Genomic DNA, 27740 nt, shown 5'->3' on the forward strand with positions numbered 1-27740 from the left:
CGTAAATTTAATAGTTATGAGGAACTGGAATTTGGTAGTAGGAAAAGGAAAAGAATGAAAAGTAGTAGGTGAATATGAACTGGGGCTAAGAAATGAAAGAGGAAGCCGCCTGTTAGAATTTTCCACAGAGCGTAACTTAATCATAGCTAACACTTGATTAAAGGATCATGAAAGAAGGTCATGTGTGTGGAAGAGGCCTGGAGGCACTGAAAATCTTTGAGGTAGATTATGTAATGGTAAGACACAGATTTAGGAACCAGTTTTTAAATTGTAAACACTCCCAAGGGCAGATGTGGTCTCTAACCACAATTTATTGGTTATGAGCTGTAGATTAAAACTGAAGAAACTGCAAAAAATAGGAATTTAAGGAGATGGGACTTGGATAAATTGAAAGAAACAGAGGTTGTAGGGAGTTTCAGAGAGAGAATTAGGGAACGATTGACAAGAACGATAGAAAAGAAATAAAGTAGAAGAAGAATGGGTAACCTTCAGAGATGAAATAGTGAAGGCAGCAGAGGATCAAGTAGGTAAAAAGACGAGGGCTAGTAGAAATCCTTGGGTAACAGAAGAGATACTGTATTTAACTGATGAAAGGAGAAAATATAAAAATACAGTAAATGAAGCAGGCGAAAAGGATTACAAACGGCCCATAAATGAGATCGACAGGAAGTGTGAAATGGCTAAGCTGGCATGGCTAGAGGACAAATCTAAGGATGTAGAAGCATATATCACTAGTGGTAAGATAGATACTGCCTACAGGAAAATTAAAGAGACCTTTAGGGAAAAGAGTACCACCTGTATGAATATCAAGAGCTCAGATGGAAAACCAGTCCTAAGCAAAGAAGGGAAAGCAGAAAGGTGGAAGGAGTATATAGAGGATCTATACAAGGGCGATGTACTTGAGGACAATATTACGGAAATGGAAGAGGATGTAGATGAAGATGAAATGGGAGATATGATACTGCGTGAAGAGTTTGACAGAGCACTGAAAGACCTTAGTCGAAACAAGGTCCCGGGAGTAGACAACATTCCATTAGAACTACTGACGGCCTTGGGAGAGACAGTCATGACAAAACTCTACCATCTGGTGAGCAAGATGTACGAGACAGGCGAAATACCCTCAGACTTCAAGAAGAATATAATAATTCCAATCTCAAAGAAACCAGATCTTGACAGATGTGAAAATTACCGAACTATCAGTTTAATAAGTCACAGCTGCAAAATACTAACGCGAATTCTTTACAGACGAATGGAAAAACTGGTAGAAGCCAACCTCGGGGAAGATCAGTGTGGATTCCTTCGAAATGTTAGAACACTCGAGGCAATATTGAGCCTACGATTTATCTTAAGAGATAGGTTAAGGAAAGGAAAACCTACGTTTCTAGCATTTGTAGACGTTGAGAAAGCCTTTGACAATGTTGACTGGAATACTCTATTTCAAATTCTGAAGGAGGCAGGAGTAAAATACAGGTAGCGAAAGGCTATTTACAATTTTTACAGAAACCAGATAGCAGTTATTAGAGTAGAGGGGCACGAAAGGGAAGCAGTGTCTGAGAAACGAGTGAGACAGGGTTGTAGCCCATCCCCGATGTTATTCAATCTGAATATTGAGCAAGCACTAAAGGAAACAAAAGAAAAATTTGGATTAGGAATTAAAATACATGGAGAAGAAATAAAAACTTTGAGGTTTCCCGACGACATTGTAGTTCTGTCAGAAACAGTCAGGGACCTGGAAGAGCAGCTGAACGGATTGGACAGTGTCCTGAAAGGAGGATATAAGATGAACATCAACAAAAGCAAAATGAGGATAATGGAATGTAGTCGAATAAAATCAGGTGATGCTGAGGAAATTAGATTAGGAAATGAGACACTTAAAGTAGTAGATGAGTTTTGGTATTTGGGAAGCAAAATAAATGATGGTGGTCAAAGTAGAGCAGATATAAAATGTAGACTGGCGAAGCCAAGGAATGCGTTTCTGAAGAAGAGAAATTTGTTAACATCGTATATAGATTTAAGTGTCAGGAAATCTTTTCTGAAAGTATTTGTATGGAGTGTAGCCATGTATGGAAGTGAAACATGGACGCTAAATAGTTTAGACAAGAAGAGAATAGAAGCTTTCTAAATGAGGTGCTGCAGAAGAATGCTGAAGATTAGATGGGTAGATCTCGTAACTAATGAGGAGGTACTGAATAAAATGGGAGAGAAGAAAATTTGTGGCATATCTTGAATAGAAGAAGGGATCAGTTGGTTGGAGACGTTCTGAGGCATCATGGGATCACCAGTTTAGTAAGGGAAGGAAGTGTGGAGGATAAAAACCGTAGAGGGAGAGCAAGAGATGAATACAGTAAGCAGAGTCAAAAGTATGTAGGTTGCAGTAGTTATTCGGAGATGAAGAGGCTGGCACAAGATAGAGTAGCATGGACAGCTGCATCAAACCAGTCTCTGGACTGAAGACCACAACAACAACAACACGGCGTTCGTAATTCCCGTAACAATCATCTAGGACTTGCAGAGGGGATTGAGTACATAACACTTTGAACAGGAACCCATGTCCAGAAACCTACAGTTTCCGAGGTACAACCATTTGAAAACATATTGGTAACGCGACGACTTTTACAGTTAATTTATTAGGCGTGATCCCGTATATCATTTGTTTTATAATTCCACTCATTAATAACCAAAGAAATTGCTCATGTACTCGTTAACGGATTCTCTTCAGCTTGATGAAGTACGGCCTCTTCCACTTCTGGTGTTCGGCGTCGTTTTCTTAGAGCACCTCAGTCACGCCAGATGACGGTGATGGCACCCCTTTCTCGAAACCGTTGCGTAATTGTGGTGGAAATAGTATGGAACGGAGTCATTCGTTGTAGATAACGAGCATGGTAAACTCGTCGAGCAGCTCTTCAATTATCCTGAGGTTCGGCATTCGGATGGATCACGTCGGTGTATCCCATAAATGTGTACTAAACAATGTTGCTCTAACATCCGCATGCACGTGAATGAGGTTCGAACAAGGTCAGAGATGTAGGACAGACGTCAAAAGACATCAGCTAATCCGACGTAAGCGCTCCCACCAAGACTACCCTGTTGCATACCTACCTAGCAAACATCTTTCCAAATGGCTCTAGCACAGAAACGATACGTTTCCGGATATGGGTTCCAATTCAAAATACTGTCTACTCAGTCCCCTCTACAATTCCTAGAAGTTTGTAATGGGAATTTCCGAACAGTCTGTAAATGCATTAACATTGTATAACACTTACGGTACACAGTATTCTATCTACACCAAAACAGTGATTTTATTACGTACAAGCACATGATTGAAAAAGGCTTTCAGCTGCAGTCAAATTCTAAAACATCAGTTGGTCTCAATGCGGTAAAAATGACTCAAGACTCATATTTGTCTCTAGGGATAACCATCACATACACAGACTTGGTTTGACGTTATTTGCATATAATCAAAAATTAAGTAAACTAAGCTGTCAAACACTCAACTCTGGTACATCAGATATCTAACAAATAGACGGTGCGATAACGTTTTGACGTTCCCCTTATCATAGGAAATCCCACACTTATTCACTCAAAATTATTATCTATATACATCCTGTTGTTGTGGTCTACAGTTCGAATATGGTTTGATGGAGCTTCCCATGTTAGTCTATCCTATGGAAACATCTGCATAACTGCTGCATCTTAGCCGGCCGTTGTGGCCGAGCGGTTCTAGGCGCTACAGTCTGGACCCGCGCGACCGCTACGGTCGCAGGTTCGAAACCTGCTTCAGGCATGGATGTGTGTGATGTCCTTAGGTTAGTTAGGTTTAAGTAGTTCTAAGTTCTAGGGGACTGATGACCTCAGCAGTTAAGTCCCATAGTACTCAGAGCCATTTTGAACTAAACGATACCTTCTTTTCGTCAAGTTGTATCACATGAAAAATTATCGCAAAGTCGATTCAGTTCCGCCTCATTAGTTATCCGATCTAACCATCTACGCTTCAGCATTCTCCTGTACGACTTCGTCTGAAAAACTTGTCTGAACTGCTTATCGTCCACGTTTTACTCCAATACACGGCTATACTCCAGACATATACATTCAGTAAATTCTTCGTAACATTTAAATTTATATGAGCTATTAACCACACTTCATAATATTCTTAATGTCAGTGTTGAGCATAACACATGTGCTTTACACTTCATGCTTTTGTTTACACTGCATCACAAGGCATCTGAAGATGGACATGGTAGCCCAAAAATAGTTACGGCACTGATATAAAACACTTTAATAAGTATTTTTGGTTGATTGCTTCACTCTCCAACTATCATTAATGGCCGCAGAGTTCACAAGATCCAACGTGAATAAAATAAAACTCCCTTTTTCATAAATGTTTTTCGTGCTATTGTCAGTCTGTATTTCACATACCCTCTACTTCAGATATCGTCACTGACTTTCACCCAAACAACAAAACTGACCTACTAATTTTATGGCTCATTTGCTTTTCTAATTTCCTCACCATCACCTGATATAATTCGACTACATTTCATTACAATAATTCCATAAAAACTCTGTATGTCTTTATGAAACATCCTGCATACTCACAACAGCAAGCTGAGGGTAAAAGCTGGATTACAGCCCATGTCCATTTTAGAACAATTGCTTGTGTATTTAGAGTCTTTTGCCTCCCCCATGTACTTACATTCAGTAATATTCATTATTCATTATGTGAATTACAATATAGACAGACACACACGGAAGCATAGTGTTCACTGCTTGTTAATCTTTAATTCATTTGTCACGTGGGGACTGTCTAGCGAATACCTGTTACAGTTCTCTTCTTCAGTTGACAATGGAAAACCGTGAGCATCAGGAAGGCACCAAAAATGTTCAGCTGCACTCGGACTACCACGTGGGCAGCGCTTTAATTCACTGACTGTTATCGATAGTTCACTTTGGTACACTACCTACTATCAATATGTTTGCTGTTCTCTAGATAACCGCCGAAAACAGGCTACAATCGCCTGGCAGACTTCTCAACATCTGTGTTTTCTCAGCCGGGGAATGGGCTCCTGGTCCTTTTACAGATAACGTTTATTGCTCTTTTTCTTCTTTTCTTTCTTTCCTTTTCCAGTTCCCCTACGGAGTTGACTTTGATATACGGTTCTTGGCAATGTCAATGACAGGTTTTAGTCGAATGCCCTTCCTGAGGCCACCACTCGCCTCAAGACGGAATTCCTGTACCCAATCTGATGCGTCTAGAGTAAATCTCACATTCAAGTGTGATAACGTTTTCTAAATGTTTGCGTAGCGTGTATCTGAGGCGGGAAGGGGGTATTAGCCAGGTATTTACTTAGATGAATGTCAGAAACCTACTGAAAACTACACTCACGTTGGCCGGCACACCAGACCCAGTCGTTAATCCGTGAGGCGGATTCGATCCGGGGCAGGTTCGCCCCCCCCTGCCCCCCCCCCGTTCCCCACCCCCTCCCCCGAAGCAAGGAAGCGGCGCGTTTAACGCACTCGGCTGGCTGGGCGTACAGGTAACATTACCGGTGGTTACAATTGAAATGCAGCTGCTCACGGAAGTCCAGTGTGGGCCGTAGTTATATAGCAGCGAAACGTGGTAGATATGCTAATGCGTTAATGCGGAATTGATTTACGCTGGACACGAATTACGAGGGTTGCCCAGAAAGTAATGCACCGCATTTTTTTTCTGAGGCGAAAACAATGCTACGAACGCGAAACGTTACGTATGTATTATTTGAAGTCTCGTGATTGAGGGCGCCAAGTTTCTGTTACTTCCGACAGATAGTGTAGCTGCAGGGCAGTTTCAAAATGATGTCTGTAGGTGATGTACGTTGCAAGCAAAGTGCCGTCATTTAATTTCTCGCTGCAGCGAAAGAAACTGTGGGGAATATTCACAAACGCTTGTGCAAAGTCTATGGAGAATCCGAGAAATACAGTTAATCGCTGGGCACAGAGGGTGAGGTCATCAGAAGGCGGATCGGCGGAGCTCCACGATTTGCAGCGGTCGGGGAAACCATCGACGGCTGTCACACCTGACAGCCCTGACCTAGCCCCCTCTGACTTCCACTTGTTTGGGCCGTTAAAGGGTGCCATTCGTGGAAGACATGTTGAGGACGATAAGGAGGTGATTCACATAGTGAAGCATTGGCTGCTCCACCAGAACGAAGGATGGCACCGACACGGCATACACGCCCTTGTTTCGCGCTGGAGGAAGGCGATACAACAGGATGGAGATTACGTGGAACAATTGGGTGTGTAGATAAAACATCATTCTTTCGTGTGATTCTCATTATTTTCAATAAAAAATTGTTGAAAAAAAGCGTTGCATTACTTCCTGCGCAACCCTCATAGCTACACTTGAGGCCAACAGATGCAAATCTTGCGCTGTACGAGTTACAGTGTTGCATTGAGAAAGAATCGCCGACTAAAAGGTCTGAGGAGAAGCACGAAGTCATTAAATAGCTTAAAGAAGCTGATAATGAATTTAGAAAACACTGGAAAGCTTGATGTGCCACCTGGAAGAAGAAGGCTTCCTATCCCAGTGGAAGTTATTGACGAGGTTGTTGTTGCTTCTAACTGACCATGAAACACTTGTCCCGGTTAGTGATACTGCTCGTGCAGTGTCAAGAGAATTGTACGTCCCCTAATCAACAGTACGAAAAGCTTTTCTGCCTGTTTTATACTGGTACACGTATTAAATCCATACGGTGCAATAACTGAGACCTCATAATCAGTAGATAACGTGCTGAAGTTGCTCGTTTCTGACACCGATCGAAGTCTACGCATGTGGTCGGGCAATTTTCTGTGGAGTGGCGAGGCTCGTTTTACACTACAGGGTGCAGTGAACACACAAAACGGCCCAAATTGGGGTATGATAAACTGCGTGTTGTTCACGAAGAGCCATCCCATTCGCGGTGTGGATTCACAAGCACCTTTATTCTCGATCCCTTGTCCTTTGAAGAGAATACACCCAGAGATGCTGTCAGGTCTACCGGAACAACATTACCTCCTATAGCTATAGTAAAATTTACTTTAAATTGAGAAACTGGTATCAGAAGCATTGCCTATTGTGTAAAATTATTTGTTGAAATTCTGTGTTTACTGGTAACGTTACGAAAAAACTGTGCCCACGATTTATCTTTGATTTATTCTTAGTAGAATGAAAAAGAAAAGAAAAAACATAAAGAATGATCAATAATGCAGTTAAATTTCATTTGCTTTAAAACTGAAAAATGTATCTACGGAGCTAAGGCCCACAATTATCTTGGAAATAATTCACTTGGTATTTTGAATGACCGTGAAAAAGAAATGAAGTTTCCTTTCAGAAGAATTGTATTCAGAAATGTTATCGGACTTCGTGAAAGCAAATGACTGCAGGTTCTAACAAATATACGCTGAAGAGCCAAAGAAACTCGTACACCTGCCTAATATCGTGTAGGGCCCCTGCGAGCTCGGAGAAGTGCCGCAGCACGACGTGACGTGGGCTCGACTAATGTCTGAAGTAGTGCTGGAGTGAACTGACACCATGAGTCCTGCAGAGCTGTCCATAAATCCGTAAGAGTACGAGAGTGTGGAGATCTCGTCTGAACAGCACATTGCAAGGCATCCCAGATATGCTCAATAATGTTCATGTCTGGGGACTATGCTGGCCAGCGGAAGTGTTTTAATTGAGGAAAGTGTTCCTGGAGCCACTCTGTAGCAATTCTGGACGTGTTGGGTGTCGCATTGTCTTGATGGAATTGCCCAAGTCCATCGGAATGCCCAGTGGACATGAATGATCGCAGGTGATCAGACAGGGTGCTTACGTATGTGTCACCTGTCAGAGTTGTATCTAGATGTACCATGTGTCCCATAGCCGTCCAACTGCGCACTCCCTGTGTCTGATTTCATTTCCGTAGAGTAATTGGAAAAAGAGTCTTGTAGCGGCTGTCCCCACCCAGAATGTATTACCAACACGATCAAATACCACTCGTTACCACGGGCATGCCTACTTTCTTCAAGCACAAATGTAAAAGTGTCGTCTTCAATATCTCAACGAAAAGCGCCCAGTATCATTCCCTCTAGTGCACCACTCGAAAAAGGTCTGTCTCCACTTGACTCTATTTAAGTTCCACCACTACTTGCTTCTTCATTGCCTCAAGGCCATCCCCACCAAAATTACATCGTTCTTATTATCTACAGACATTATTTGACTCAACTTGACAACTTTTGACACTAAACTAATATAATACAACAATACTGAAATAAAGAAATGTTGTATAGATTGCCGGATGAAGTGGCCGAGCGGTTATAGGCGCTATAGTCTGGAACCGCGCGACCGCTACGGTCGCAGGTTCGAATCCTGCCTCGGGCATGGATGTGTGTGATGTCCTTAGGTTGGTTAGGTTTAAGTAGTTCTAAGTTCTAGGGGACTGATGACCTCAGCAGTTAAGTCCCATAGTGTTCAGAGCCATTTTTTGTTGTATAGATTTGGTCACATTCAGATCGTTCACAATAATTACAAATAAAGGTTTGTTCATAAATAAATAAGCCAGCATTCTTGCGCAAGTGCACTCACGTTAGATGATAACAGAATGTCGTTAAATATAGTTTAAACTATTATTTATGTTTGGTCAATATAAGCAACTTCTGGTTCTCTTTTAAATAGTGATATCAGCTAAGACGTGCGATTGAACACTTTTTAAATTACCGTGATTTTGTATTAGCAATTTAATCAATAGTTAAATAAATTTCTGGCAAAATAGCAACATATTAATTAAATAAGTAAACAAGTAAGACACGACGTACTGCATTCATATGTGATGCTATGTTACTGTGGAGAATATGACGATCTGACAGAAATTTGCGTAACGAAACGACATAAAAAACGTAATAAATCAAGAAATAAAATAGATGTATCATAGATACGTATATTTCAGGGATGGTACCTTTAGATCAATGATATCATCTGAGATATCATTTGTTGAAATCGCATAAAGTGTTTAAAAGTTATTAATTCTGAGGTTCAGTGTAAAATGTTTAGTCACTCTAAAACATTAACTTCTGTAGTTGTAAAGAAATCGAAAATATTGTTGTGTCGTAAGATGTGCCTCATTTTTCGGAGATCGCAGACGTTTTCAGATTTGATTTATTATTTGACTGTGATTTATTGTCGAACCTCTAAGCGCTGCAAGAAGCCATTTTTCATCTTGTCTGACACTCCGCCATTTCTAGTGCATTGTCTGTCCTCTTAAGCATCCGACTGCTGTCTAAATTCCCCATACCGGGATTTGCCCACTTCCCGACAAGCCGTTGTACCCGCACCTGGGCCAGCTAGCAATGGTCGCTGTGGTTGGGCAGGCCATGATGTCTCAGCTGAATCAGCCATGCCTTGCACTCAGCCCCTGGCCCACTAACGGCCAGCCACACAAACCAATTCACCTCATACCAGTTACACGCAGCCGTCCAATCCTCCTACATAAGCATATTACAACTTCCATGTGAGCAAGAAATTCTATATAAAACCTTTGTCTTACTGGCAGTTCCGCATGAAGCAACTCCTGAACACGAGTAAATTGTGTGGATATCAAGGCAGGATGTTTCGCAGAATTTTATGTATAGTACTCACAGGCATATCCAAAGTTCGAGCAGTTCACCATGTATTTCATGCTTGCAAACCATTGCTCGACCCCTCCTGCAGTGCTCTGGCCACATCTTCTACTAACATCATTTGTTTTCTTCCCTTATCGGTCTCCTGACTGTTTTGATGTGGCCCACCAAAAATTCCACTCCTGTGCCAACCTCTTCATCTCAGAGTAGCATCCGCAACCTCAGTTATTTGCTGTATGTATTCCGATCTCTGTCTTCCTCTACAGTTTTTATCCTTTACAGCTCCCTCAAGCGCTATGGAAGTTATTCCGTGATGTCTTAACACAGGTCCTATCATCCTGTCGCTTCTTCTTTTCAGTGTTTTCCATGTATTCCTTTCCTCAGCGATATTGCGGAGCAGCTCCTCATTCTCTAAGTTATCGGTCGATCTAATTTTCTTGTGTAGAACCACATCTCAAATAATTCGATTCCGTTCTTTTCCAATTTTCCCATTGTGCATGTTTCACTAGCATACAATGTTGTGTCTCATACGTACATGCTCAGATATTTCTTCGTCAAATTAAGGCCTGCGTTTGATACTAGTAGACTTCTCTTGCCCAGGCATCTCCTTTTCCCCCGTGCAGTCTCCTTTTTACGTCCTCTTTGCTCCGTCCATCATGGGTTATTTTGCTGTCTAGGTAGTAAAATTCCTTAACTTCCACCAATCCTTTTTTTGTCCCCACATAATATACTTTCAATGAACTATTGCAAATCTAATAACGTTCTCAAAAATCATTGACATTGACAGACTGTAAAATATGAGATGTCAGAAAAACATTTTTACACTAACTGATTTTCGAAAAAAAAGCTCTGCTTTCTACTCTGACACAGTATTAATAACGCGTAAGAAAACACTGAAGAGCCAGAGAAACTGGTACATCTGCCTAATATCGTGTAGGTCACCCGCCAGCACGCAGAAGTACCGTAATACGACGTAGCATGGACTCGACTAATGTCTGAAGTAGTGCTGGAGGAAATTGAAGCCATCAATCCTGCAGGGCTGTCCATAAACCTGTAAGAGTAGTAGGGAGTGGAGATCTCTTCTGAACAGCACATTTCAAGGCGTCCCAGATATGCTCAATAATGTTCATTTCTGGGGAGTTTGGTGGCCAGCTGGAGTGTTTAAACTCCGAAGTGTGTTCCTGGAGCCATTCTGAAGCAGTTCTGGACATTTGGGGTGTCGCATTGTCCTGATGGAATTGCCCAAGTCAGTCGGAATCCACAATGGACACGAATGGATACAGGTGATCAGACAGGAATGCTTACGTACGTGTCACCTATCAGAGTGGTATCTCGACATATCATGGATCCCATATCACTCCAGCTCCACACGCCCCACACCATTACAGAGCTTCCACCAGGTTGAACAGTTCCCTGCTGATATGCAGGGTCCATGGATTCATGAGGTTGTCTCCATACCCGTACACGTCCATCCGCTCAATTCAATTTTAAACGAGACTCGCCCGACCAGGTGACATGTTTCTATTCATCAACAGTTCAATGTCGCTGTTGACGGGCCCAGGCGAGGCATAAAGCTTCGTGTCATCGAGGGCACACGAGTGGACCTTCGGCTGGGAAGAGCCATATCGATGATGTTTCGTTGAATGGTTCGCACGCTGACAGCTTGTTGATGGCCCAGCATTGAAATCCGCTGCAGTTTGCGGAAGGTTTGCTCTTCTATCACGTTGACCGAGTCTCTTCAGTCGTCGTTGGCCCAGTTCTTGCAGGATCTTTTTTCGGCCGCAGCGATATCGGAGTTTTGATGTTTTCCGGGTTCATAATATTCATGGTACACTCGTGAAATGATCGTAGGGAAAATCCCCCCTTCATGGCTACCTCGGAGATGCTGTGTCCCTACGCTCGTGCGCAGACTATAACACCACGTTCAAACTCACTTAAATCTTGATAACCTGCCATTGTAGCAGCAGCAACAGATCTAACAACTGCGCCAGGCACTCGTCTTGTATAGGTGTTGTCGTCAGCAGCGCCGTATTATGCCTGTTTACGTATATCTGTATTTGAACACGCCTGCCTATAGCAGTTTCTTTGGTGCTTCAGTGTAAATGACTATCCGTATTATGCGAACTAGCAAAGTAGACATTGTTAGATTTATATTCCTTGCCCTTCACTATCAGTACCAATAACGCTGCTGAACAAAAAAAATTTTTTTTTAGGTTTCCTTTACTTTTGAGATAAATCTTATTCAATTTTGGTTGAGAAAAACGGATATGACAAAGAAAAAATTTTTGTTAACTTTAGTTTCTGTGATATACAACAGGTGGATGTTGTCTATTTTACTGGATTAAGAGAAAAAGATGCATTTTAATTACATACAGCAACAACATTCACGGTCGATTTGACACTTTTTATAGACATCTACGTTCTAAGAGTTATAAATTGATGGAAAAATAGCTCACAGTTGGTGAAGTTTCAATATATTCGTGTGGTGGCTTTATATGATCCTTGTCCTTTGACTTGCGTCAAGTGAGTTCCGTAGCATGCGTATAGTCTACATGAGCTGCATTCCAAAGAGTACAGCGATGGCTCTTAGATCGCCACAGATTTTGCACTTGTATTTAGCATATTTGACTAAGTCGAGGACGACTGCCCTGTTAGCAAAATTCTTCTTCATGTGAACTTCATGACCGACAGGAATAGAAGGAAGATGATTTTCGTTGCGAAGCTATACAGCCATCCATCTAAGCTTCTAAGAGTCTGTGAATAGCCTCCAATCAATTGTATCATATGTAAATTCAAATATTTCATCAGGTCATTATCGTCTCATCAGACAAAAAAACTGTTTTTCTCCTCAAAAAGGGACTCAGGTCCCTATGACGATGTCTGCGAGACCCTAACATCACATTGTAGTCTGTATCCTAGAAATTCTGCCTTTTCCTTCGACCGATCAAGATCTCAAATGAGATCACCAAATTTCACTTGACTCAGTCTGTGCCGTTTATCGTCTGTTTTGTCAAAATCAGACTCATAGAAAATGTAAGATTTGTTAGCTTTACCTTCTTCCACACTTGTGTCATTTATTCTTCAAGCTCATAATTATGCGATGGAAAAGGACGAATAGCAGATGGAAGATTAGTGTACAGAACTGTTTTTGCTCTTTTCTTCACTGACAATTCTACCTTTACAGATGGAGTCGAGCGGAAATAGCGTTATCTGTATGATTTTTAGGCTCCCGCTAAGCCATTTTTATTTTTCACCCATCCTCATAGTGTAATTGAACAAGAGTTGCAACAGGCATGCTGACTGGGTGTTGTGTACTGTCCTTAGGTTAGTTAGGTTTAAGTAGTTCTAAGTTCTAGGGGACTGATGACCATAGACGTTAAGTCCCATAGTGCTCAGAGCCATTTGAACCATTTGAACCAACAGGCATGCGAAGTCCATGACTTATCCTGGTCCACTACGATAATACCAAAATGATGCTGATATGCAGTATTTACAACAGGCATCGGACTGTTTCTCTAAAGAAAATGTTATTTTACCACAAATACAACAAAAATTATTGACTGATTTTATGTATTTTCGTGATATTTTGATTTAACAAATTTTACACTTCAGTAGCAATAGAAAATCAGAAATTCTGAACTAATTATAACATAACCAACACGAAATTCAGTCACAGGAAGAGTAATAATGTTTACAACCTGAAGTATGCGGAAGTACAGCAAAACGTCATTTAACAAGTGGCGCAATTCCAACACAATTACCCTTAAATTAAAAATCTACATCAGGAAAAAATGAAATGTCATCGTGTCTCTAAAGCAAGAGCTAATCATCCATTTTAATGGTGGTCTTGTAATTCAGCAGGTAGAAACACACAAGAATAAACCATTTATGATCCAAAAACACATTGATTGTTGGGTAGTGTAATTTTCACTGTGAACGTGAATAAACCGCAACAAAAAGAAAGCTCGTAAATTTAAAAAATGTTGGATTTGTAAACTGGATATATTAAAGTACTCATAAGCCCAAATATTTTTTTTCCTATCAACAGATGGCTAATATAGGTGAAGGAAGTGATAACTGAGAGAAAGGGGGCAGTTGAATGAGGATGGAACACGAGATCATTTGGTTGGTAGTCTGGCACTAAGCCTCTTAGCCACCAACACATTTGATAAAAATAAAGCATTAGTTATGAAGTATACTCTGTTATGCACTAAATTAAAACTTTTAAGAACATGTGTAAGAATGCAGCAAAAATCATCGTATGGCAATTGGCATTGATAGTAAAAACGTACCCCCCCCCCCCCCATGAACCATGGACCTTGCCGTTGGTGGGGAGGCTTGCGTGCCTCAGCGATACAGATGGCCGTACCGTAGGTGCAACCACAACGGAGGGGTATCTGTTGAGAGGCCAGACAAACATGTGGTTCCTGAAGAGGGGCAGCAGCCTTTTCAGTAGTTGCAGGGGCAACAGTCTGGATGATTGACTGATCTGGCCTTGTAACATTAACCAAAACGGCCTTGCTGTGCTAGTACTGCGAACGGCTGAAAGCAAGGGGAAACTACAGCCGTAATTTTTCCCGAGGACATGCAGCTTTACTGTATGATTAAATGATGATGGCGTCCTCTTGGGTAAAATATTCCGGAGGTAAAATAGTCCCCCATTCGGATCTCCGGGCGGGGACTACTCAAGAGGACGTCGTTATCAGGAGAAAGAAAACTGGCATTCTACGGATCGGAGCGTGGAATGTCAGATCCCTTAATCTGGCAGGTAGGTTAGAAAATTTAAAAAGGGAAATGGATAGGTTAAAGTTAGATTTTGTGGGAATTAGTGAAGTTCGGTGGCAGGAGGAACAAGACTTTTGGTCAGGTGATTACAGGGTTATAAATACAAAATCAAATAGGGGTAATCCAGGAGTAGGTTTAATAATGAATAAAAAAATAGGAGTGCGGGTTAGCTACTACAAACAGCATAGTGAACGCATTATTGTGGCCAAGATAGACACAAAGCCCATGCCTACTACAGTAGTACAAGTTTATATGCCAACTAGCTCTGCAGATGATGAAGAAATAGATGAAATGTATGACGACATAAAAGAAATTATTCAGGTAATGAAGGGAGACGAAAATTTAATAGTCATGGGTGACTGGAATTCGTCAGTAGGAAAAGGGAGAGAAGGAAACATAGTAGGTGAATATGGATTGGGGGGAAGAAATGAAAGAGGAAGCCGCCTTGTAGAATTTTGCACAGAGCATAACTTAATCATAGCTAACACTTGGTTCAAGAATCATAAAAGAAGGTTGTATACCTGGAAGAATCCTGGAGATACTAAAAGGTATCAGATAAATTATATAATGGTAAGACAGAGATTTAGGAACCAGGTTTTAAATTGTAAGACATTTCCAGGGGCAGATGTGGATTCTGACCACAATCTATTGGTTATGAACTGCAGATTGAAACTGAAGAAACTGCAAAAAGGTTGGAATTTAAGGAGATGGGACCTGGATAAACTGAAAGAACCAGAGGTTGTAGAGAGTTTCAGGGAGAGCATAAGGGAACAATTGACAGGAATGGGGGAAAGAAATACGGTAGAAGAAGAATGGGTAGCTCTGAGGGATGAAGTAGTGAAGGCAGCAGAGGATCAAGTAGGTAAAAAGACGAGGGCTAGTAGAAATCATTGGGTAACAGAAGAGATACTGTATTTAACTGATGAAAGGAGAAAATATAAAAATACAGTAAATGAAGCAGGCGAAAAGGATTACAAACGGCCCAAAAATGCGATCGACAGGAAGTGTGAAATGGCTAAGCTGGCATGGCTAGAGGACAAATCTAAGGATGTAGAAGCATATATCACTAGTGGTAAGATAGATACTGCCTACAGGAAAATTAAAGAGACCTTTAGGGAAAAGAGTACCACCTGTATGAATATCAAGAGCTCAGATGGAAAACCAGTCCTAAGCAAAGAAGGGAAAGCAGAAAGGTGGAAGGAGTATATAGAGGGTTTATACAAGGGCGACGTACTTGAGGACAATATTATATTATGGAAATGGAAGAGGATGTAGATGAAGATGAAATGGGAGATAAGATACTGCGTGAAGAGTTTGACAGAGCACTGAAAGACCTGAGTCGAAACAAGGCCCCGGGAGTAGACAACATTCCATTAGAACTACTGATGGCCTTGGGAGAGCCAGTCATGACAAAACTCTACCATCTGGTGAGCAAGATGTATGAGACAGGCGAAATACCCACAGACTTCAAGAAGAATATAATAATTCCAATCCCAAAGAAAGCAGGTGTTGACAGATGTGAAAATTACCGAACTATAAGTTTAATAAGTCACAGCTGCAAAATACTAACGCGAATTCTTTACAGACGAATGGAAAAACTGGTAGAAGTGGACCTCGGGGAAGATCAGTTTGGATTCCGTAGAAATGTTGGAACACGTGAGGCAATACTAACCTTACGACTTATCTTAGAAGAAAGATTAAGAAAAGGCAAACCTACGTTTCTAGCATTTGTAGACTTAGAGAAAGCTTTTGACAACGTTAACTGGAATACTCTCTTCCAAATTCTGAAGGTGGCAGGGGTAAAATACAGGGAGCGAAAGGCTATTTACAATTTGTACAGAAACCAGATGGCAGTTATAAGAGTCGAGGGGCATGAAAGGGAAGCAGTGGTTGGGAAGGGAGTAAGACAGGGCTGTAGCCTCTCCCCGATGTTATTCAATCTGTATATTGAGCAAGCAGTAAAGGAAACAAAAGAAAAATTCGGAGTCGGTATTAAAATCCATGGAGAAGAAATAAAAACTTTGAGGTTCGCCGATGACATTGTAATTCTGTCAGAGACAGCAAAGGAGTTGGAAGAGCAGTTGAACGGAATGGACAGTGTCTTGATAGGAGGATATAAGATGAACATCAACAAAAGCAAAACGAGGATAATGGAATGTAGTCAAATTAAATCGGGTGATGCTGAGGGGATTAGATTAGGAAATGAGACAATTAAAGTAGTAAAGGAGTTTTGCTATTTAGGGAGCAAAATAACTGATGATGGTCGAAGTAGAGAGGATATAAAATGTAGACTGGCAATGGCAAGGAAATCGTTTCTGAAGAAGAGAAATTTGTTAACATCTAGTATAGATTTAAGTGTCAGGAAGTCGTTTCTGAAAGTATTTGTATGGAGTGTAGTCATGTATGGAAGTGAAACATGGACGATAACCAGTTTTGACAAGAAGAGAATAGAAGCTTTCGAAATGTGGTGCTACAGAAGAATGCTGAAGATAAGGTGGGTAGATCATGTAACTAATGAGGAGGTATTGAATAGGATTGGGGAGAAGAGAAGTTTGTGGCACAACTTGACTAGAAGAAGGGATCGGTTGGTAGGACATGTATTGAGGCATCAATGGATCACAAATTTAGCATTGGAGGGCAGCGTGGAGGGTAAAAATCGTAGAGGGAGACCAAGAGATCAATACACTAAGATGATTCAGAAGGATGTAGGCTGCAGTAGGTACTGGGAGATGAAGAAGCTTGCACAGGATAGAGTAGCATGGAGAGCTGCATCAAACCAGTCTCAGGACTGAAGACCACAACAACAACAACAGTAAAAACGTGCCTTTCCTTTTTTCTTGTACTGGCATCATACACTACTGGCCATTTAAATTGCTACACCACGAAGAAAAGCAGATGATAAAAGGGTATTCATTCGATAAATATATTATACTAGAACTGACATGTGATTACATTTTCACGCAATTTGGGTGCATAGATCCTGAGAAATCAGTACCCAGAACAACCACCTCTGGCCGTAATAACGGCCTTGATATGCCTGGGCATTGAGTCAAACAGAGCTTGGATGGCGTGTACATGTACAGCTGCCCATGCAGCTTCAACACGATACCACAGTTCATCAACAGTAGTGACTGGCGTATTGTGACGAGCCAGTTGCTCAGCCATCATTGAGCAGACGTTTTCAATTGGTGAGAGGTCTGGAGAACGTGCTAGCCAGGGCAGCAGTCGAACATTTTCTGTATCCAGAAAGGCCCGTACAGGATCTGCAACATGCGGTCGTGCATTATCCTGCTGAAATGTAGGGTTTCGCAGGGATCGAATGAAGGGTAGAGCCACAGGTCGTAACACATCTGAAATGTAGCGTCCACTGTTCAAAATGCCGTCAATGCGAACAAGAGGTGACCGAGACGTGTAACCAATGGCATCCCATACCATCACGCCGGGTGATACGCCAGTATTGCAATGGCGAATACACGCTTCCAACGTGCGTTTACCGCGATGTCACCAAACACGGATGCGACCATCATGATGCTGTGAACAGAACCTCGATTCATCCGAAAAAATGACGTTTTGCCATTCGTGCATCCAGGTTCGTCGTTGAGTACACTATCGCAGGCGCTCCTGTCTGTGATGCAGCGTCAAGGGTAACCGCAGCCATGGTCTCTGAGCTGATAGTCCATGCTGTTGCCAACGTCGTCGAACTGTTCGTGCAGATGGTTGTTGTCTTGGAAACGCCCCCATCTGTTGACTCAGGGATCGAGACGTGGCTGCACGATCCGTTACAGCCATGCGGATAAGATGCCTGTTATCTCGACTGCTATAGTGCAATTCTTTTATCTTGGCGGTTCGCGCATGCCCGCCCAGACGCGGGAGATTGCTGCGTCGCCAGTTGTACGCGCCAAGAGAAGCAGTGCCATAGTATAGGTCGCAAACTTACGTTTAGGGGGGAGCGCGCAGTGTATGAAGTAAAGCCACCACGGCCGCATTAACCCTTTCGCTGCTACAGAGACGTGCTCCCCGCATTCCGCGATGTGCGCGATTTTGTCATCATTTCATTGCTCGCCTGTGCAGACACATGGTGTTTCGACTGCTTTGACACACTTTATCATTCGATTTCACAAAAACTATTTGGCCCAAAATTTGATTTTTACACATCTTCTTGACTGATACCTTCCCCCCATAAATGACTTAATTTTGTTTCGATGTTCAACGCAGTTACTGTGCAGCATTAGATGTAGTAAACCATTGCACGAAATTTTGAAGAGTTTGCAGAGGTAAAAGTCCATAGCGAATACTTTCCATATGGTCGATTTTAGTTGCCACTAGAAATTTCAAAAAATTTACATTCAAACGAATAAAATTCATGAAGTAAGACACTTCGATATTGTTTTTAAATAAAGAAAATTTTAAGCACCAATCAAGGTTCGAAGTCAGAACCTTTCGCTTAGCAGCCATACCCTTTAAACATTACGCTATCACAGCTCATTGCTTAATATATCTCCCAGAGGACTGTAAAATATCACGCAAAATACCGACAAACACTGCTGGTATGATTATGAATTACTCACGTTTCGTCGAAGTATAATAGGAAATAAACAATTACCGTTGTTCTTTATTGCGAAAAAGCGGTTAGTGAGAATGATACAAACACCTTTCCTTGCTATCGCCTGAATTGGGAGGCTTATTGCTTGTTTGGTTTAATTAATTAATAGAATATGAAGCAATTCGTATAAAGAATGCTTTATCCAAACTTTCTATAAAAGAAAGTCTGCTATCAAGACATTGCTTTTGTTCAATTACTTTATTTATGACTGAACGTTTCTAAAACTGAAGACACTCGTCCATGCTCTGCACTGCGGGCGAGCTCTGGCAACGTCGTTCTCTGTTCATTGGCTGACTGTGTTTTGTGACATCAGATGCGCAGAACGAACCTAAACTCGGCCGCCGTCATAAATGACGCGCACTTTAGTGATACGAGGCCGTTGTCACCCAGCACGGTGTTCCGTATTACCCTCCTGAACCTACCGATTCCATATTCTGCTAACAGTCATTGGATTTCGACCAACGCGAGCAGCAATGTCGCTATACGATAAACCGCAATCGTGATAGGCTACAATCCGACCTTTATCAAAGTCGGAAACGTGATGGTACGCATTTCTCCTCCTTACATGAGGCATCACAACAACGTTTCACCAGGCAACGCCGCTCAACTGTTGTTTGTGTGTGAGAAATCGGTTGGAAACTTTCCTCATGTCTGCACGTTGTAGGTGTCGCCACCGGCGCCAACCTTGTGTGAATGCTCTGAAAAGCTAATCATTTGCATATAACAGTATCTTCTTCCTGTCGGTTAAATTTCGCGTCTGTAGCACGTCATCTTCGTGGTGTAGCAATTTTAACGGCCAGTAGTGTATAACACGACATTGGCAAGGCTTTGAAGGATAGTAGATACTCTGAAACATTTGTGGTTAGACTTTTTTTCTTTCGCAGCGGTTTATCCCACCTAGTGTAGCATCCATTTTTACAAGTTTTGGCTAATTTTTTGTTATTTAATTTTGGTGCCATATATCCGTCATGACACCACAGTCGTCAAGGTAACGCTAGGGAGGGAGTCCTGTGGTCCATCTGTGTATGAATCGTGTAAACTTCGTTCGTGTGGTAATGTATTTCGTTTGTATCATACCCTCTGAGGCGTAATTTGAGGAGCAGCGCAGCATTTTCCTAAACGAAGGTTGGAAACTTCGTGAAAAGGACATCCAGATAGCCAGTGGGCAGTCCTATGGTTGTCAATCCAGAACGCGAATTGGATCTGGCTCAAGCTCGCCACCTTGTCTTGAAGCTAGGGCTTCATGAATTACCGTACACGAGCGGGTTATGGTTTGGATATTACTGATGGCATATCACAACAACAACAACAATCACAGCACAAAATACTCACTTCTCGTGGATAGGATTAATTTGATGGTTTCCATAAACCGCCATTGCGAATTCTGGCTTTCAACTTAGCTTTCACAGTCCTCTATTACTGCGTTTCTTCACTTTTAATTCGTCTTTATTAGGGTAATTTCTTGTCTGTCTTCTCCTGTCTGTTCAGTGCAAATTTTTCAATTGATTTTATACAAACTTCCCGATCACCTAGAGATCTGAAACTTTCAACATAGGTCAGAATTGGATTACAGTGCAATATAAACTCGCGTTCTTGTATGGTATGTGGCGGATGAAGTCTAGGTGAATACAACTTTAATAGCGTGTCCGTGTTTTCACACTCTACTATGATCGATCGTTTTACTGTGTAAAACAGAATGAAGTCTCAGGAAGCCTTTACAGGTCAAACGCAAACTTAGTGTTGAGGTTAAAGTGTGGGCAAGTGACGGACTGTTCTTGTAGAAAATGGGGATGGGTTTCGGGCGGATATGTTGCAGCCATGTGTTAGGTGTTGGAACTGCTCCTGTCTATAGCTCATTAACGGCTGTACAAGAAAGCGACGAAAAACCATCCGATACTCTGTTTCGGCTATGTTCTGCAAATATTCATGTCACCCGAGATTTCAAACAACGCCTAAACCACTGTCATGACAAGGCGACGATATAACTGCCCGTAAACAATCTGACAACCAAACAATGTTACCTGTTGTATGCAACTGAGCAGAATCACAGACTATCATTTCTAGAAATAAGTGAGAATTTTGAAATTAAAGAAAGTCTACCACAGATTCTTGCTCGCCCCCTCCCTCCTTGTGGATGCTAATGTTTGCAAATAATTACGCCATTTTGAAGATTAAAATCTGTCTACTAACACCGCACAACTAGCTCAAGCCGCAGTAAACCCACGATAGGTGAAAATATGGTATCCTGAGCTCTCAGACAGTCAGAGTCGGTATCACCGTTGACGACTCTCCTTGCTGAAACTGCGTTTCCAACGGAGCCAACTGGGTGCTCATATAACGTTTCCTATTACGATTTTTCTTTACTTTTAAATTATGGATTTCACATTTGTCTTCGGCAATCTAATTCACAATTAAGTATGAAACGTCTCTATAAAAGAAGATGATAAACTGAAAATACATAGGAGAGGCAACTATTAGAGCAAAATCTACATGGGACTCTGCACACGATGAATCTCGCAAAACTAGAAATTTGTAAATCCAATATCAGTCAATTACTGTTTATCCCATTCCTATCAAATAAATAGGAACCATTATCAAAATAACAGCACTAGGATGTCGCTTCAAATGAAAATACAAATTTGAATCCCGCAGGCTTCTCTGCAGAAATAGCATTTTTTTGTTTTTAATTAGTTCCGCCGTCGACCTTGCCTGTACCCTCTTGAACCTTCCGCATATCTCACTTCACAATAGTTACTTAAGTAACTTTTACGGATCAGTTGAAAGGTAAAATATTTTGCCATTGTGGCCTTCAATAACGATCGACAACTGCCTAATCTCAATTAGTCCTTCGTCTGCTTTCAGAAATTAACTTTAGATGGAAGCTGCTTTTGGATTAAGATCAATTTTACAATAAAAATATCCTTTTCCATTTTCTACATGCAGAACAGACAATTCATAATTCGTTCGAAGATAACTTTACGGATTTCAGCTACCTACATATTTCGAGCATAAGTAAAACATTTAACTTCCAGTAAAACGATGTTTAGCCCCTCTTTTTCTGGTCTTAAGTTCCGGATGCTGAGAATCATTGAGTAGGACATGGACAGCTAACCACACAGAGTCTCGCCTTCAACCTATTGATCTTCGGTGAGTGTGTCAATTGACCACTCCCACGCAAACGCCTACTACCGAAGGCCTTCTCTTCTTGAATAGATACTGGCAAACCACGCGCGTCAGGAATACACCAGGAACGTTCGATCGCATTCCAAATGGCACGTGGGCCGCGCACAAACGCTTGTGTGCAAGCGGAAAGACACTCTGATCTCTCGGCTATTTTGAGACTACAGTCCTCTACATATAAACACTCCGAAATAAGGTACAGTTTTTTTCTTCCGTTCGATAATTTACCCTTTCGGAACTATCCGAAAACAATGTCTACAGCAGCTTTCTTCAGGTTTGTAAACCAAACTCGTTTTGCGTATACAAAAAAATCTCTGGGCTACAATATCACTCAACTGCTCCTAAACATGTTACACATTATCTGTCTCTTTCAATATACTTTAGCACAAATGATCCAAATATGACATCAGTAACAACAAAAGCTTAAGTTATCCTATGTTGTTTTTTTTTCAGCGGCTACACCATACACAGCGGCGGCAGGCAAAACGAATAGCACACGTAGAACTGGTGTCGTTAACAGCAAGAAAACACATCTCCCATGAATTTGTCGCCGTTCGTTTCATGATGGACTACCAATTACCAGAGAACCGTGTAAACCACGAACAGTCTACCTTAAATTGGTCCCCCCCCCCCCCCCCTCTTAGTGCCAAAAAAAAATGAAAGAATTTGAGGATGGTGTATTATGACACCGTTAGCCAGGCAATTATATTAAAGCACACACACCCATTTTACAGTCAGCCAAGTCATTGTTATTGAAGAATCAGCTTATAATTGCCTTGCTGCTCATTTTCGTAAATGTCTGATAAATTTTCTCCAGTTGCTCATCCAGAGTATCATAGACAGGACTAATTATCTAAAGTATTATCTTGCCTCTGTGTGACTACGATTCACCCCTGACGTCGTTATAAAGTATGCCCTTTCGCAGAAGAACTTGTCTTAGAGTATTGTGAAAAGGAAACTGTGTTAGGCTTTAAAGTCTCCTCGGTACAGATCGTGTATCGTAATTAATGGCGTCAACGCATGCAGCTGAAGGTACACCACACTAGAATTAAAAAAAACTAGTAAACATGGGCTCTAGAAACGCATATCTCAAGAGCTATGCGCACTTGCTCCATAGAAGAGATGTGTTTCACAGTAGCGAAGATGAAGAAGAGCTCATAGCTCTTAAGGTGTGCGTTTCAGAGCACATGTTTACTGGACATCTTTTTTTTTATTTTTGTCCATACTAACACGTCTCAAAATATGTGAAGCAGAGAGCTTGCACTAGACCAAATTACTTCCACAGCATCGAAGACGAAGTAGAGCTGGTAGCTCTTAGGATATGCGCCTTAGAGACCATCTGAGACTTTGAGAAGTTGTGCCTATAGGAGGTGCACGTGTTCAAACAAAAAAATTACGAGGAAGTTATTCAACAGTCAAATAAAAAAATCATACCGTTCGAATCTAGTTATTATTGTGATCTGAATGGTAGAACGAGTATTTGTACGTTCTTCATCCAAAATACAAATCAGTGGAACAACGACTGAAATGTAATGCATACACAACGCTTTTCGGGGTGAGCTTGAAAAGGAGCAATTTATTTTCATTTACATATCGATGTTAGGCAATGAAAACCTCTAAACTCCAGTTCGTTAAATTTTGCAGAACCTGTTTCTTAAAAAATATATAAAGCGATACAGTACAACACTTACTGCTCAATAGATAGTACTATAACGGGAAAAGCCAAATACAACACTATACTGCGCCGTTTGTTATGCTGACACAACGTGTATTACCAAATATTGCATTACGTTGCAGTAGTAAATGTTACCCCCTGGGAGAATTTAAGTAAACTGACCGTGAGTTACCTAATGGATTTGGATTATCGAACCTGAATTTAATATAACAGTAGAAACCAGAAAGCTAAAGATTGAAATTTGGAAAATATCTTAAGTAGGCAAGTTTACCTAAATAAAATAAAATACGGTCGCCAGCCTAATTAGGCATAGTAATATAAACAGTACTTTTAAAGAATCTGTATTGAATTTTGGTAAAGGAAAGCTAGCATTACTTCTTCCCCAGAGAAATGCAATGAAACTCTACTCTAATCAGATAAGTGATACAGTGAACACCAGCAGTTATAAATAGTATATGCAAGTTCTCCCAGAAATAGTTAACAGCTTATTTCTTCCCAATAGTAATTACTTTGTTATATATGAATTATGTGATCACCAAAAGTTATGAAAGTAAAAAAATCAAACTACGTAGAAATGTACATGGACTTAGTCCTATTCCAACAGTTACTTTCCAAATAGTGCAAATGTAATTAAAAGTCACTTGCAATAGGATTTTTACACTCATTAAGAAGTAATATCGTGCATTTTCAACTAGAAGAAATACTGTTTCTATTTTTATGGATAAGGGCAATTACAATAACTTTATCTTCAATAAACAAAATTGTTGGTGGGGACTCTCAAACTGGCTTGCCAATTTTCATCACACAAAGTACACAAAATTCAAAATTAATTTCAACTGCAGTTATTATATTCATTATTCAAGCAGGTTTATTCATTATAAGTAACTCAAAATTAGGGACCCTTAAACTGTCCAATACCATAAAGCAAACTAAACACACTTTTCTGAGACCATTTGTAAGATGCAAATTTAGGTATTACTCTTTCACAAATTTCACTCACCTTGCAGGACTTTTAAAACAGTTAATGCCGGTGATCTTTTATACAGGTTCTTAAGTATGACTTTAAATGCATTTTACTCTAACTAACCTCAAAATAACGTGCTTCTTTTTGCCATTAGCACAACCAGCAATTGTCCTGACAGAATTAAATGCAGCTAATCTTTGAAGAACAAATACTTTGAATTAAAGCAAATCAAACATTATGGAGGTTTTCAGAAATGCAATGTTAACTATCTCCCTTGATTTCAATGAAACCCACAGTATTACTATATATCTTTTTGCATTCAGAATCACGCAAATAAACAAATATTCATTTTCATCAGTTTTTAAAACAGACGATTCTCGGATGTCAGTATTTATGTGGAGTGGATCCTAAGAGGCATCGTGAGAGAAACCAAATCAAGGATCGGACACAAGTTTCACATAATTTGCCTGATTATTGCAAATTAAACAACACTTAAATGTACTGACCTCTTACAACTGCCGAAGTGATTGCGCAATATCGGTGGCGAGTGCATAACGGCTACTGGTCTCTCCTCTGGATGTAATTGGCTCTATTATCTTCTTCTTGGCGACGACATTTTCAACATTAGAGCCTTTTCCATTAATAGAGCCCAATTTTATAGGCGTGCACACATCCGAGGCCTTTCCATATTAATCTAGGTACTAGATGCCACCCTCGGCACTTGCGCAGTTCACTATATTGCTGCTCAGACCAGACTTGTCCAGTGGCTAGCTGGCGACTGACTGGACTCTCTCACTTGGCGCCCAGACTGAGCGCCACAGCCACCTTTTAGCCCGCGCCAACCACTTTTTGGAGCATGCCAACTCACTTCCGTTGCAAATGGGAAATACTGTTGCTTTTCATTTTATGCACTGCAAGTCCCTAGGTATGAAGCAGCTTGTACATATCTGTAAACAAATATCTTTTAAAAAATATTAACATTTAAGTACATAACATGTCAACACGAAAGCCACATAATTATATGACATTTTCCTCTAATTAATACAAAGAATTTAAATAGTAAAGCGAAAGCATTTTACACAACTTTCCACTTCATTACAATAGGTCAAAGATATTATATAGTGAAAAATACATACTTGACACTGAACAGAATTAATCAGTACAAATATTTACAGTATCAATTACGGTGTTACAATAGGTAATGTTGCTACATGTGTTCGGAAATTCCCGTTACAGACTTCTAGGACTTGTAGAGGGGAGTGAGTACATAACATTTTGATTAGGAAGCCATGTCCAGAAACGTACCATTTCCGTTCTACGATGGTTTCAATTCAGTTGTTTAACTCATCTAATTCTGCTTAAGGCATTGAATCAGGTGCGACGCAGTAAAATTACTAGGTAACAAAATGAAAGGAAACATCCATTTATCATTTAAGCACATTTGTTTGTATTAACATTTAAACATAACGTTCAGTACGTATGGTATGCTGGGTTCTTTTCTGTTTTAGAATAATATAAACACATAATGTTTAAGGGTTAACACAAACAATTGTGCTTAAGTGATAAATGGATGTTTCGTTTGTTTCCTTTCGAATTGTTACCTAATAATTTTACTGTGTCAAGCGTAATCCAATTCCTCAAGCAAGAGTAGATGAGTTTCATATCTGAATTTAAACCGTCCTAGAACGGAAACGATACGCTTCCGGACACAGGTTCCTATATAAAATGTTATGAGCTCTGTCCCCTCTACAAGTCTGAGAAATTTGTAACGGGAATTTCCGAACGCCCTGTATGTTACAATATTAGTTACGTACAGACTGGAGAAATCTACGGACTTTCAAAGCATCAACATATGCCCTCTTTCGGTGGGACACTATATCCTGAAAGTAGAGTCTCTTTTCCGATATACTTGGTATAAGTAGCACTGATTGTGAGTGACATGCTTCAGTGTTCATCATCTTTCGGGTTGTTCCGTGAATATCAAACAGCCACCTAGGATTTGCTCGTTTCTTATTATTCACAGTAGCTACATCCGTCTATGCCTCCAATATGTGCTGCCCACTAGCAGCTGGAGCTAGAACTACGTCATATGTTTCAAATCTTAGCTTTTAGATGAGCAAACGTAGGATCCATTTTGGCAATGGCTGCACGATTGTCTTTGTTTTCAAATTATGATTCAATTCGTCACTATAACACATGTTTTGTGTATGGATTAGGTGCAAAATCTGTCCTGCTCAATTTTATATCCTGTATATTGCGATAATAATTAAATTTATGTATTTATTTTCGTTGTTAATAGCGTGGTTCCTTTTGAAACCATTGCGGATCTAAGGCAACATGACTAGCTGTGACATATTGTTGTACTTCCAGTTTCAGACGATGCACTCTCGCAGAATAAAGGAAAATTTTCGGGTGCCTTTTGGAAGTGATTTTTTTGTTTTTTTTTTTTTTTTTTGTTGCCGACTCAGAGACTGACAGATGTGTTAGCTGAAGACAATGATCTCGATTTAGGACAGTGTGCTATAACAACAAATAGTATTCCAGAATAATCAGAAAGTCCTGGACGTCCAAGTACATCATTCGAACCATTAGCAAAAAATATGTAAAATTGTTGTTCCAGTTGAGAAACATACAACAGAAGCAAAAGCATCTATCAATACATGGAGCCTCAAGACACTGTGTACACTGTAGCACAAAGAAGGAACCTCACGGAATTAAATGGGTACTCTCTGTCAAGTAGCCCTATGCCTATTCATAAAGGAACAGCATTGTATCTTGCCACCAATAGTAATGACATTTCATGCACAGTGGCTCCATTTGAAACCACTCATACGTCAATTAACGTATTAACGCTTGTTTTTCACATTGTTCTGGCTCTGAGCACTATGCGACTTAAGTTCTGAGGTAATCAGTCGCCTAGAACTTAA

At 40.7% G+C, this 27740-nt stretch overlaps 1 protein-coding gene across 1 annotated transcript in view; it reads left to right on the top strand.

Annotated features, from left to right (window-relative positions):
• LOC126236442 (lachesin-like) overlaps nt 1-27740 on the top strand; it is a 464103-nt gene that overhangs the window by 369203 nt on the left and 67160 nt on the right. The window lies entirely within an intron of this gene.

The sequence above is a fragment of the Schistocerca nitens genome, chromosome 1, assembly GCF_023898315.1.
Source record: "Schistocerca nitens isolate TAMUIC-IGC-003100 chromosome 1, iqSchNite1.1, whole genome shotgun sequence".
NCBI lineage: Eukaryota > Metazoa > Arthropoda > Insecta > Orthoptera > Acrididae > Schistocerca > Schistocerca nitens.